Source organism: Piliocolobus tephrosceles, chromosome 15 (assembly GCF_002776525.5).
Source record: "Piliocolobus tephrosceles isolate RC106 chromosome 15, ASM277652v3, whole genome shotgun sequence".
NCBI lineage: Eukaryota > Metazoa > Chordata > Mammalia > Primates > Cercopithecidae > Piliocolobus > Piliocolobus tephrosceles.
Window position 1 is genome coordinate 6,039,925 of NC_045448.1, and position 14,721 is coordinate 6,054,645.

Here is a 14,721-nt window from a genome sequence, read left to right on the forward strand (position 1 = left end):
GTGTCTGTTCATATCTTTTGCTCACTATTTGATGGGGCTATTTGTTTTTTTCTTGTAAATTTGTTTAAGTTCCTTGTAAATTCTGGATATTAGACCTTTGTCAGATGGGTAGATTGCAAAAATTTTCTCCCATTCTGTAGGTTACCTGTTCACTCTGGTGATAGATTATTTTGCTGGGCAGAAGCTCTTTAGTTTAATTAAATCCCATTTGTCAATTTTGGCTTTTAAGCAATTGCTTTTGGCAATTTTGTCATGAAGTCTTTGCCCATACCTATGTCTGAATGGTATTGCCTGGGTTTTCTTCTAGGGTTGTTATGGTTTTGTGTTCTACATGTAAGTCTTTAATCCATCTTGAGTTAATTTTTGTATAAGGCTTAAGTAAGAAGGGGTCCAGTTTCAATTTTCTGCATATGGCTAACCAGTTTTCCCAGCACCATTTTTTGAATAGGACATCCTTTCCCCATTACTTGTTTTTGTCAGATTTGTCAAAGATCAGATAGCAAAGTCATGTAAGCAATCCAAATGCCCATCAACGATAGACTGGATAAAGAAAATGTGGTACAAATACACAATGGAATACTATGCAGCCATAAAAAAGGAATGTGATCACATCCTTTGCAGTGACATGGATGACGCTGGAAGCCATTATCCTCAGCAAATTAACACAGGAACAGAAAGCCAAACACTGCATGATCTCACTCATAATTGGGAGTTGAACAATGAGAACACATGGATACAGGGAAGGGAACACCACACACCAGGGCCTGTTGAGGGGTGAGGGAGGGCAGGGGGAGGGAATTAGAGGATGGGTCAATAGGTGCAGCAAACCACCATGGCACACATATTCCTTTGTAACAAATCTGTACATTCTGCACATATATCCCAGAACTTAAAGTAAAATAAAAAAAAATTAAATAAAATAAAAAATAGAGCTTTTGAGTTTGCTCTCTTTAAATTCTTATTAAAATTTTTAATGAAGTTAATTTTCATGTTTTCTTCATTTTTACTTTATAAATTTTTTGTAAAACAACTTCCAGCAGCAAGAGCTCACTGATGCAATCAGGCAGGAACTGAGCAAGTCAAATACTGCAGAGAGAAATACACTAAGGAGAGACAGGACTTTAATCTGGAGGAAAAAAAATCCTACAAACACCAACTGTTCACAACAGCAAATCCCTACATTTTGTGAGCTAGAAGAGGAAAATGGAGACAACCAGAAGGAAGGAAATACCAACCTACTCTGAAAGCCTTCAGATATGACTCTGGTGGTAAGTTCTTTCCCTCTTATTTAGCTGCTTTTTCCTGGCCTTTACAACAGAATGGAAGAGAATCACGTTAAGAGTTCCTGTAACAACTATGCAGAAAATACTAAAACTCATCAGGTAAGATCACCACACATTGAAATATTTTCATGTCAAGATAAAGTTGCAAATTTTCCACAATTTAATGCTAAAATTAAGAAGAGAAAGGCTTAGGAAGCTTTTTTGCATAGAGTGCTGATAAACAACAATTGAGCAAGTTTGGCTGGGCGCAGTCACTCACACCTGTAATCCCAGCACTTTGGAAGGCCGAGGTGGGTGGATCACGAGGTCAGGAGACGGAGACCATCCTAACTAACACGGTGAAACCCCATCTCCACTAAAAGTACCAAAAATTAGCCGGGCGAGGTGGCAGGCGCCTGTACTCCCAGCTACTCGGGAGGCTGGGGCAGGAGAATGCCCTGAACCTGGGAGGCGGAGCTTGCAGTGAGACGAGGTCGCACCACTGCACTCCAGCCTGGGCGACAGAGCGAGACTCCGTCTCGAAAAAAAAAAAAAAAGAATTGAGCAAGTTTGCTGTTGTATTGTAACATTTCTCTCAGGTTTGTGTTTCCTATCATGTTTGATATTCCATGAGTAATTGAGATCAGCCCTATGTAAGGTAAGATCATAACATGTGGAACAAATGGCATTGTAAGTGCTTTCAGAGGGGAATATTTATAAGAAAGTGTCCTAAAAATGATTTCTTCAGCTTGAGGAATTATAAAATGATAGGAAGTCTCTCAAGTTAGCCTTCATGCAATTTTGTAGATTCAAACATAACATTTGTCCGGAATTTAAAGACTTACATGCCTCCCTAAATTATTACAACGCTTTACTAAATCTGTGACTTCTACATAACACAAATCAGTGGTCAAATGTAAACAATACATTGTAAATATACTGTGGCGTTTCAACCTTTTTTAGATTTATGCACGTGGATATTTTAATAATGCAATTACAATCACCACAAAGTTAGCTTTTTAAATTGCAGACAGTAGTGCATGCCATACTAATTTGTAGTGGCCTTTTCGAGGCCTCGTCCCAGGGAAAATATTTTGTAGAGTATAGGGGAGTGGGAGGAAGGGGTGGAATTTTTTTTATTTACAGTTGATTGCTGCACTATCTTTTTCTCTATTGCCTGCATAAACAATAATGAGGAATATTCTGTGACTTTAACTGATAAATATGTTACAAAACCAGGTATTTAATCTTTTACATCATGTCTTCGGCTATTTGCATTTTAACGAGTAATTTCAATGGTCTGAAACATGATTCTGAGCTTCACATAAAATCTTACTGTGGAACTCAAAAGTTTGATCACTGAATTGGCAGTTATTATTACCTAGGTACCCCTGCTATTACACAAGTGTTTAGATACCTGTTCCAGAATGAAGCTGCTTTTGAATTTGGTTATGTTGAAATGCAAGAAATAACAATGACGGCAGCAGCAATTAAGGTAATGGAAATCGTGACGTAAAGGAAAACCAATGAGAAGTTCTGCAGTTTTCTTTCTTTCTTCCTTTTTTTTTTTTTTTTTTTTTTTTTTTTTGAGACGGTGTCTCGCTCTGTCGCCCAGGCTGGAATGCAATGGCGAGATCTCTGCTCACTGCAACCTCCACATCCTGGGTTCAAGCGATTCTCTTGCCTCAGTCTCCCGAGTAGCTGGAACTACAGGCACGTCCCACCAAGCCCAGCTAATTTTTGTATTTTTAGTAGAGGCGGGGTCTCACCATGTTGGCCAGGATGGTCTTAATGTCTTGACCTTGTGATCTGCCTGCCTCGGCCTCCCAAAATGCTGGGATTACAGGTGTGAGCCACTGCACCAGGCCTGCAGTTTTGTTTTAATAAGTAAAGTGAGACTTGGGTGTGGAAAGAAGGAATTAGTCTCCCTGGCACCCTGTGTGTGTGTGTGTGTGCACTTGCGCATGTGCTGTCTATATGTAAGCCACTCCCTTTTCTCTCCTTTGAAACTAGTAAAGTTAAAATAGGGGAGAAATACTGTATGTTGCAATGATAGCGTTTTGGAAAATTTAAAAAATCAAACTCTCAGGCCGGGCGCGGTGGCTCAAGCCTGTAATCCCAGCACTTTGGGAGGCCGAGACGGGTGGATCACGAGGTCAGGAGATCGAGACCATCCTGACTAACACGGTGAAACCCCGTCTCTACTAAAAATACAAAAACTAGCTGGGCGAGGTGGCGGGCGCCTGTAGTCCCAGCTACTCGGGAGGCTGAGGCAGGAGAATGGCGTGAACCCGGGAGGCGGAGGTTGCAGTGAGCCGAGATCCGGCCACTGCACTCCAGTCCGGGCGACAGAGCAAGACTCCGTCTCCAAAAAAGAAAAAAAAAAAATCAAACTCTCCGTGCTCTCCATCTTGATTTATGCTTCAGTTGTTATGTGCCGTATTTTCTTTGAATTCTGATTATCAGAAGTCTTACTAAATTTTTGAAGACGTAATTCAATTTCAGCTGCTTTCCAGAATTTGTACATCTCAGTTCATAAAGCAACACTTGTTGATAGTGTAGTTTTCTAAATGCTGCAAATTTGCAGCCGTTACCACTACAAAGAAGTTTGGATGAGGGATTTTTTTTCTTTGTTAAAATAGTTCCTATTTCTGTAGAAATTTCATTTTTAGATTAAACTGTGATGATGAGCTATCATAATTCAAGCATACACTTCTTTTTTTCTATCACACATTCATTGTCATGCAGTAGTAGTAAAAACATCAAATATGCAGCAAGCTTATGAAGTACTATTTTCTGAAAAAAAAGGAGGCATTTTCATCTTTATTATTGTACTTCTGGTTATGCAAACACTTTGATAGTATAAACAGTTATAGCCTCTATAAATCTCGTCAGAAACCTCTTTTGATTTTGTTATGTAAGTTAAATAGTCTATAGTAGGTAGAGTACTGGGTACAAGTGGTCCAAACTAAGATAAGAGTCTAAAATAAAATGCTAAATCTTAAAAGAAACTGGATGTATGCACTAAAAGTTTGGTGCCTTGGTCTAATATTAACATGATGTCTGTGTAAAATGACAAAAAGAACCAGTGTTGAATCACGCTATATTTTCCATCATCTCAGATTGCTAAATGTGTGGTTTGCAAGAAGTCTGAATGAATGAATGAATTATTATATACATTTGCTGTCATGTATACATGACAGTTGTGTCATTGTTAGAGATTTCAGTAGTTAAAATGGGAAACAGAAGCTTAAGTTATTTTCCTTATCAAAAAAATAAAAAACTGAAAATACAAAGGGTTTCATTGGATCCAGTACACAGCAGTAAGCATTTATTAGGTTAGGGGTGGAGACACAAAGAATAAGCTGCATTTGCAAATACATTTATGTTTATCAAGGATTGCAGAGCAGCGATGTGAAATACCAATAGTGTTGGCGGTGAGGCGTCCACCGTCACACCCATTCATTTGAAATACATGGTGCAGAGATCTTGCCCTGGGAGTTGGTAACTTTTGTCCTGACCTATGTTATTAATTTGTTTTATGAAAAAGAAATCAATTAATCACCCTAGGCCCATTTATTCAGCTATAAAATGAGAATTTGTATTAGAATCTGTGATAATCTACTGACAGTAAGCAGGTAGGCTAAAAATTTTTCCTCATCTGGAAGGTGTTTGATTTGTGTAGCAGGTAAATAATAAGAAAAAATTCCTATTTGTCAAAGTCCACTCTTTATTATTTATACCTGACTAACTTTATTTATTTACATTACCTACCTGGTCAATTTAGTCATTTAATGTTTGTGTGTGAATCTCCTCTGCTGGTAAAATCTAATAACTCAGTATACAATTTTTTTCATACCTTTAAAGAATTTCTAACTTGGTTTGGAACTATAACCCACTGGCCCTTGGAAAAAATAATTATAAACACAAGTGAATAATTGGGAAAAAATAGATGAAGAAAAAGATTAGGCCGGGCGCGGTGGCTCAAGCCTGTAATCCCAGCACTTTGGGAGGCCGAGACGGGCGGATCACGAGGTCAGGAGATCGAGACCATCCTGGCTAACACGGTGAAACCCCGTCTCTACTAACAAATACAAAAAACTAGCCGGGCGAGGTGGCGGCGCCTGTAGTCCCAGCTACTCCGGAGGCTGAGGCAGGAGAATGGCGGGAACCCGGGAGGCGGAGCTTGCAGTGAGCTGAGATCTGGCCACTGCACTCCAGCCCCGGCAACGGACCGAGACTCCGTCTCAAAAAAAAAAAAAAAAAAGAAAAGAAAAAAAAAAAAGAAAAAGATTGAAGGGTAGAATTATCATTTATTAATATTTTTCTCAGTGTAATTCCATTCAAAACACTTATGCAAAAAAAAAGCCAAAAACAATACATTCCCCAGTGTTAAGGGCTCACCCAGAAAGAAAAAAATGCACATAAGTTATTCTTTTAATTTGCCTGTCTTCACTTAGCCCTTCATTCAGACCATTCACATGATGCTAGCTTGTCAGGAGGTTGCATTTTCATTGCTTAAAACTCTGCTCCTTATTGTATAAGCTCCGGAGGGGCAGCGACTCCACCCCCTCCCCATCTCTACATTCACAGTACACAGCCTGATAAACTGCTATATTTTCAAATTAATAAATGACTAGAAAATTTCATTCCCAAATGAAAATATAAACCATTGTTTAAAATATAAACCATTGTCTAAATGGAAAATATAAACCACCAGCATGTGGCTTAGATAAGTGGGATGACTGAAGGACAATGGTGTATCAGGTGAAATCAGCTGATTGATGCTGACGCTCTAAGTTGAGGTACAGGACGCGCTCTCCATTGGTGCGGTAGGCTCTGTTATGCTTCTCCAGCATCTGCTTCCTCCACCCTTTGAACCCAGCTACAGCCGAGTGACTCATACTGGCATCTTACATGTGGATAAATGATGTTCTCAAGGCAGTGGAAGTCTTCAGAGCTAAGGCCTCTCAGCTTTGATCTCCCATTTCTAATATTCTGTTCTGTGAGGCTGGGACAGGAATGCTGAAAATACTATTTCAGACTTTGCAGTTTGCTTCCTGCTGGGCTGTGTCACTGTGGAGCCTCAGACAGGGCTCCTGGAGAGCAGGTAGTGGGAGGGGAGATTGGCCTCTTCTTGTGGATTTCTTCCCGTCAGCAGTGCTCATGCTAAAGTCCCTCACTGCTAAAGCGGCAATTTGTTCCAATAGCAGTGGGCTCCAGGTTCCAGAATTCCTACACACCAGGAGAAATTACCAGAGAGTGCCCGTCCCCCAAGAGCCCGACTCTCTGCTCTACGGGGCACTCTGCAAGTTCCTAGTTTCTAATAACCTCCAACATCTCCTTTTGTGCCCTAGTCCTAAACGCCAAGTGGCTTCCTGCACTTTCTGTCTCATTGTTATTCTCTCCTTGATCCTTTTCCCTTTATAGCTCTCTATTTTTTATATTAAATGATCTCTCCAAATAACTGATGTGTTTTTCTCAACCAACCCTTGTCTGAAGCACAGCCAGGACACCTTGTCCTAGGCTCCTCTCTCTCTGATCACTCAACTACCTTTTGAATAGGGGCGCATCCATCCTTCAGGGTCTTGGGTGAGCATGACAGCATCGCAAGGGGATGGTGTTGGAGGCTGGGTTGTTGTGCACGAAGATGGTGGAGAGGAGACAGGCAAGGCCACATAGCAATGGCTGGGTCCTGAAGAAGGAGGCTCCACTTTCCTTCGTTTCCCCTGGGGTTTCAGGTTTCAGCAGAACCTAATGCCATTAGTTTGTATCCTTTGCAAATTTGTATCATCTTTAGTTTGCAGGTTTATCCATTTACTTAGTAACTGCTTGTTTTTCACAATCATTAACCCATTTCCCAGCATGAAGTACAGTTTCCTTGTCCTAATCTTCCCTACGCATATCCCATTTATTATGAAAAAAAAATCAAAAGCCGTATTCTTGAAATAGTGACATTTTCAATGATATTCTGTGTCACTGAATAAAATGTTATTTATATTGAACAGCTATGTTTTCAAGATAAGGCATATATTTTGAGGGTGGAGAAGAGAGCATTTTACCTTAATGTTTACTCTCCTGTTTCTGTTTGATGCAAATGAACATTTGATTTTTCTTTATGTACATATGACACCCATCCCATTCAAGCAATGAGTCACTCAGCAACCCTGTCCATGTTCTGCGCACGGAGCAACCACACAGCATCTCTTGAAGTTGGTTCCAACACCACAGGAGAGGAGGGCAGCTGAGCATGGGCAACGTGGGCCCTCTGGTCTCATTTGCTTTTCCAGACTAGTGAACACTTTATTTTTGAAAACTCATACTCGGGTCTTTTCTACATTAGCACAGTGATATTAAATTACTAAATTGTGGTTTGGCCATCGCTTCTTAACAAACCCACAATGGTGTTCAGCCAAGATCAGAGCTGGCATCATTAAAACAATCATGGAGCGAGTGCGTGTGTGCGTGTGTGTGTGTGTGTATGTGTGTGTGTTTGAAGAAGGATACTGAGTAAGCTAAGGTTCCTAAAGGACTGCTGGCCAACCCTGGCCTAAGAAGGCTTCCACCCTACTCACCATGTATCCCTCCAGACTCTGAAGGACGATGCCCTCCAGCAAGCCAGGCCACTAGGAGACAGTCGGGCTCTGATGAGCAGCAGCAGGCCTGCAGCAAGGACCAGGACTGATTCCACCTTGAAATATTAAAACTGCAAAGGCAGGAAAGAATGTTATTTTCAAAGGCCCATTGAAAGGTAAATGCAAGTCTACTGCGTGGCAGGGAAAAAAATAAAGTCCCTAAAACAATGGTTTTATGTTTTGAATTAAAATCCAAGCCTGTTCCATTTTATTTGTCTTTCAGATTGACTAGGAGGATCTGTTTTGGGAATAAGCGATGTTCATAAAGCCAGAGCTTCTCCCACCGTCCACCACTGAGGGAAGCAGTGCATCGGCAGCATACTAATGTGTATGCCCAAGCTTGGAGCCCACAGCTGTGCCTCCCATCATAGAAAGATTGACTCAGATGTCCAGATTTGATAATGAGTGCAATGCATGTATTGTATGTCTTTTTTTTTTTTACTTTTTTCCAGCGTTGAATTAAGAACAAAAACCAAAACTGTACAGTGAGTACAGTTAAGTAACTTATCCAAGTAGGTGTGCAGCCGAGCATAGATACCCACTATGCCCAAGGCTACAATGCAAGTTTTTAACGACCAGAATACACAGACTGCTGTACCATGAACGTTGATGTCTTCTCTTCTTGGATAGCATTCTAATGAAAACATACACAAGGTTGTTAAAAGTACTTTATTATACTGATAATACAAACTATATATAAATAGAAGACACAGATAAGCATAAAAAATAATGATTTTTTATATCTTGGACTATATCCTCAGATTTTTTCTTTATTTGGAGCTCTGTTAAAAATAAAATACACTCTGATAATATCATTCTTTGAGGCTTTATGATAACAGTGAGAATAGTTAAAATAATAATAATTTGGACATATGATGTAGCAGAATATAACCTGTGATTTAACTTAAAGAAGCATTGACAAATTCAATCCTCATGAGAATTTTCTGAAGTGGGTAATATGATTTCCCCATTGTACAAATGGGAGCACCAAGAAAAAGAAATGCTAAGTGACTGATTGAGGACAGCCTACCTAGCAAATTACAAAGCCAGGTCTTGAATTCTCAAAAGCTCCAGAGCTCACTCTGTTAACCACAAGATACAGTACTGCAGTAAAATAATCTAGAATCCATAGATTGTACATTTCTAAAATTCAATTAACTGATAATCTTTGTTTTTGGACAAGTAGGTCATTTTCAATTTTTAGAATTACAAATATTTTTGTGCACATATCTGTTTTCTTCAGAAAATTTATAAGAAATGGAGTTGGTTGCATAAATGAATATTTTTTAAGGTTTTTCATATATATTCCCATTCTCACCCATGGAAAAGCAGGGGAGATTTACCTTCCTACCAAGAAGACTGAGGAGTGTGGGTTTTCTGCTCAGCTTCCCTAGCACTGGTTATAATGATTGACTTCTGTGAACTTTGTGACAAATGGTTCTCAATTTGAATTCTAATTTACGTTTGCTTATGAACGAATAAAATTAAACCTGTTTCATTATTTGATAGCCTTTTTAGTTCTTTTATTTAGTTTTGTTGTTGTTGTTAGTTAGTGCTTTTTAATGATTGCACATTTTTTCTCCTGGTGTTTGTGTGGGTTGTATTGATTTGTGGAAGCTCGCTACATTAAAGTGAAATTGTCTGTGTCGTGGAAGAGAGGCAGACACGTATTCTTCGCCCTTTAGCCTTTGAATGATAAATTGCTTGCTGTTCACTATCTATAGATAAAATGCAAGCATCTAAGAATCCTAAGCTACGGATCAGGTTCCAGTCTTGACTACAGCTGTATAACCTTGGACAAACCACAACATCTCACTGATCCTCAGTGTTCTCGTCAGTAGAAAGAAGTCGTTATCGCTCTCACTCTTACAGGGTCTTTCACCTGGGTGCTTCCCACCTACAGAGGTTCTGGGCCTCATGCAGAGAGTGGCACATATTCAGAGCTGGACATTCCGCACACTAAACCCTCACCAGCCACCTCCCTGCTGAATCCACTTCCCTTGCTGGATACTGGCTTCATACTGGCAAGAGTCCTCCTGCCTTAAACATCGAGCTCACCCTCCCATTCCCTGCTTTAAACTTTCAACACAGATATCTAAATAGGAGGCCTTGCTGAATCCCTGAATAATGCTCAGGTAGCTCCTTACAAAACACACACACACATACACACACAAAAACAAGAAACAGAAACAAACAAACAAAAATTGCTCGAAAGGAAGCAACTGAACACATTGCTTTAACAAACGGACTGGTTTTCTCCCTGCCATTATAGACTGGTTTTCTCCCTGCCATTTTCTTTTTTTATTATTAAATTTTGATTTCTGCAATCTGCATCTTTTTTTCTACTTGGTATTTTAATTAGATAGTAGAATTTAAAAATAGGGTCTCCAGTATATTAAGGAAGTTGCAATGGCATTTAATTTATGTGGGACAGCTGGTAGATTTCTGATTTGAGAGGATATTTTTTAAAAATTCTGTCATCTGAACTTTGCTTTGGTAAGGCTGCAAATTAGCAGCTATTCATTCTTTAATGAACAAGGGTTCATGTAAATTTCAGCTATGAATAGGCAATCAGGATTTCTTTGGGCATAATGGGTTATTTACCAGGCTTCCATTTCAATTTTGAACTCTTTGCTTCTTTAAGCACCCTCCTATATAATTTCACAGCCATCTAATTACATATGTGTATATTTACCATATAGATATTGCCTTTGTGCCTATATCTACTCCAAATTGCTCATTAAAATAGTGGCAAAAGCTCACTCTACCTGAAGGGGAGATAGAATATTGAGTCAGCCATGATGAGTCCTGCAAGCTTGGAGCGGGGAGGCTGGGAACAGCCCCACGAACTGGCTTTGGAGGCATGTGGCACACACACGGCTGTGGTGGCAGATGGTGGAGCCAAGGCACTTGCAATTTTGGACATTTCATTATTTTTTTTTCCCATTGGCTTAAAAGCTTTACTTCAGGAACAATCTTCAGCTGTGCGAAAGATGGTCTATCTGTGTTTCTTTTTTTCCTCCTAATTTTGGATAAGTTATAGACCTGACAGACTGTGAGGTTTAAGGAAGACCTAAGGCTATTGGCTTGAATTGGATTTCGGAGACTGGATGGTGGACGAGTGCCTGAAAGGACTTAGGATCAAGAAAATGAGCACTGGTTTTCTCGCTTCTACCCCTTCCAGGCTTCAGCCACCTTACTTCCTTTTGCTTAAAGTCCCATTGAGGAGGAAACAAGAATGACAGGCACCTGTGGTCTCAGTGGTCGTACCCATGGTTACAGTGGGAGTGAATTGCAGGCCCACTGGTCCTCTTGCCACTATCTCCTAGTAGGATTCTAGCAAGTCACATTGCCTCTCTGGATGTTGTCTGTCTGTTTACTTTTTGGAACACATGATGGTTTTGAAAAAGTTATCTATTAGGGGCATTAATGATCTCATATTCATTGATCTCTCCAGTCTAGCCTGAAGTCATCTATTTATAAACACAATTACACCATGTATGTATTTCAGTGTGTTTATAGGTAATACATATAGTTTGATAGACTGGATTTGGAAACCATTCTTTGCTCTCAAAATTTAAATTTGTATCCTGTGCAATAATTGTCCAGAGCATATTTGTCTGCAAGAGTACCGAGTCAGTGCAGAGCCCTGACAAATCCTATAGGCCTTCCTGTAAAGTTCTCTGAGCTGCCCAAGGGACAATCAGCCTAACACATGAAAAGTGCATGGAGGGATATCATGCAAAAGGCAAAGACTTCCAAATCTCTCAAGGCCAAGGTCATGTATGTTGAGCCCTCTGGCCCCACACTTAGTTTTCTGTGTGACCCAAAGCGTCCAAAAGACTTCTATTTTAAGTAGAATCAAAAGAATGACAGTAACTTCAGCTCTCTTATGTGTATCCATATATTTGCTATAAAATATCAAAAACTGACAGGCTGGTTTAACCATTGCCAAGCCAATGTTATTCCACTTTCCACCCCCTCCACTCCGTGTTCCCATTGGATTTGCAAGGTGATCAGCAATTTCAGCAGCCCTTTGAGAAGCAAGGGGCTCCCCTTTCCTCCCTGACAAAAGCCTCCGTCACAACATTGCTGCCTCTCACAAAGGCCATTGCCAACGCCAAGCACATGCAAGCTTAACGTGGGCTGGCTTGGTATGTCCCCAGGAAGTGGAGGAGGCTTCACGTTTTTTCTTGAATTGCTCAGTTTGTGTTCTCCTTTTGGCATGTAGAGGTATTGTGAATCCAGCTAAGGAACAATGGCCATGCCTGTTATCTGGCACCCTGGGTATCTTTGTGCACTGTAGAATAGCAGAGAAGCCAAGCTACCTTCTTGCATCTCCTTTCTCCGCAATGCTTCTAGAAAGACCTCAGTGTTTTGGTTTGGTGGATAGAGTGCCAGCCATGGTACTGCTGCTAACTGGAGAGGTAACTTTTGCCGTAGTGGACTCAGAAGAGTGAGTGTCACTTCCATACTTCCAACTCAAAAGTGAGACACTTACTTATGACACACTGAAAAAAATACTAGACTCTGTGACATGTAGTTTTTTTTTTTTTTTTTTTTCTTTTTGAGACAGAGTCTCGCTCTGTCACCCAGGCTAGAGTGCAGGGGTGCCATCTTGGCTCACTGCAGCCTCTGCCTCCGAGTTCAAATGATTCTCCTGTCTCAACCTCCTTAGTGGCTGGGATTACAAGCACACACCACCCCGCCTGGCTAATTTTTGTATTTTAGTAGAGATGGGGTTTCACCATGTTGTCCAGGCTGGTCTCGAGCTCCTGAGCTCAGGCAATTCGCCCATCTCGGCCTCCCAAAGTGCTAGGATTACAGGCGTGAGCCACTGCGCCTGGCCAACTATGTGACACGTTACTCAAAGCCTTACAAAAGACCCCAATCCCAGCCAGGCACAGTGGCTCACTCTTGTAATCCTAACACTTTGGGAGGCCAAGGTGGGAGGATCACTTGAGGTCAGGAGTTCAAGACCAGTCTGAGCAACATAACAAAACTCTGTCTCTACAAAATTGTTTTGAAATGTTAGCCAGGTATGGCGGCCCATGCCTGTAGTTACAGTTACTCAGGAGGCTGAGGAAGGAGGATCCCTTGAGACCAGGAGTTTGAGGCTTCAGTGAGCTATGGTTGCACCACTACGCTCCAGCATGGGCTACAAAGAGAGACTCTGTTTCAAAAAAAGAAAAGGAAAGGATCAAACCTACTTTTCTCCACCCTCCGCTGCCCTTTCTCACTTTGTACTGTGACTTGGCCACATCTCATCACTCCCCTGCACCGACTAGAGGGCTCTTCACTGCTTTTTCTTTGGCTAAGAATGCCCACTTTCTTCTTTCTGGAAGTATCTAAATCCTTCTCCTACGAATGCTGTATCAGCCTCCTTGGCCCCTCCATGTAGACACGGCTTCCTCCTGGGTGCTCTTCTGGCTCCTGGTTGCCCCATGCAGTGGCTTTTGCACAGGGATTAGCTGGGCCCTTCCCAGATACCCTTCCCCCACTGGGCTGGGCACTGGGCTGTGCTGGGCTCTGCAAGTTCTCATGCATTTCTTAATGATCATTGATATACATTAGTACTAGTTTTCCATGCTCCTTGTGGGGGGTGTAGCTAAAAGCTTTTTAGGGATCTCTGTCAGCTCTAGACCTGACATCTGCACAGCATCTACCAGCCTCTGCCTGCCGTGTCAGAGGCTGCTTCGGCAGCCCAGGCCTGACGCGGGATCTGGTCTTGGTTACACGGTCGTTCTGATGTAATGTCTCCCGAGTTGGGGCGCCCAGCCCAGCAGCCCAGCCTGTGGGGTGGAGAGAGGAAGGGAGGAGGCTATGACCTGAGACCAACCCCCTTTGAGGCTGCAAGGGGGCCTCCTGCTTACTTGGATTAGTCAATTAGGTAAATATTACTCCTGGGCCTGTCTGGAAAGAAATAACAAACAACATATTCTGCAAATGGAAAAGCTGATCCAGGCCCAGTGACTGACAATCCAGGTGGTGTCCCCACCCGCCCAGCTCTAAATCAGGGTAGGTCATTAATATGCTAACAACGCCGAAGTCAATTGGCTCCCATGGCGACAGCTCTGAAGCCTTCATGAATAATCCATGCAGCACCTGGAGGCATGAAATTTTCATTGCAGATTTGGTAGAGGAGCTTTGGGTGTGGGGAATCACAAGCGGAAGACACGCCTAGCTCCTGGAGCATGGCGACCTACAGCCCTTGAGTCTCAGTACAGCACTGGCCACACCCCAGAGCCCCAGAGGGAGCCTGACTCTTGGCCACGTGCCAGGAGACATAGAGGCTGGAAGACTTCAGTCTCTGCATTGAAAACTAGAGCAAAAAATGGAATTCGTTTTCTAAAAGCAGCTCTGATCCTGTGTTCTCTGACAATTTAGCATGAGCAGAGCACTTCCCAGACACCCTGTCCCAATGCATCCATAATGATCTCATTTCACAGTCTTGATCCTACAGAGGGATCTGACTCAGAGATCCACTTGATTTCAGCCTGCACTTTCCCTTTGCTCTTTTGTTCCCCGCTTACTTCTCTAAACCTCCATTTTCTTTTTATAAAACAGGTAGCAACGACCTATCCAAGACACTGTGACAAGTGAATGGAATGCACTTCAAACATTTGTGGCACAGTCTTACACATTCAGCCTTTACCTGCCTCATTGGTGAGTGGGAGTCAGCCTTGCTCTCTGATTAAGCTCACCTCTCTCTCTCCACTGAGAGGACATTCTTTTCTTTTTCATAATTTTTTCCAGTCTTCAGGATGTTTATTGAGCAATCAAATATGGCATGGTTTTCCATGATGTAAAAGCAGGAAGGGGTT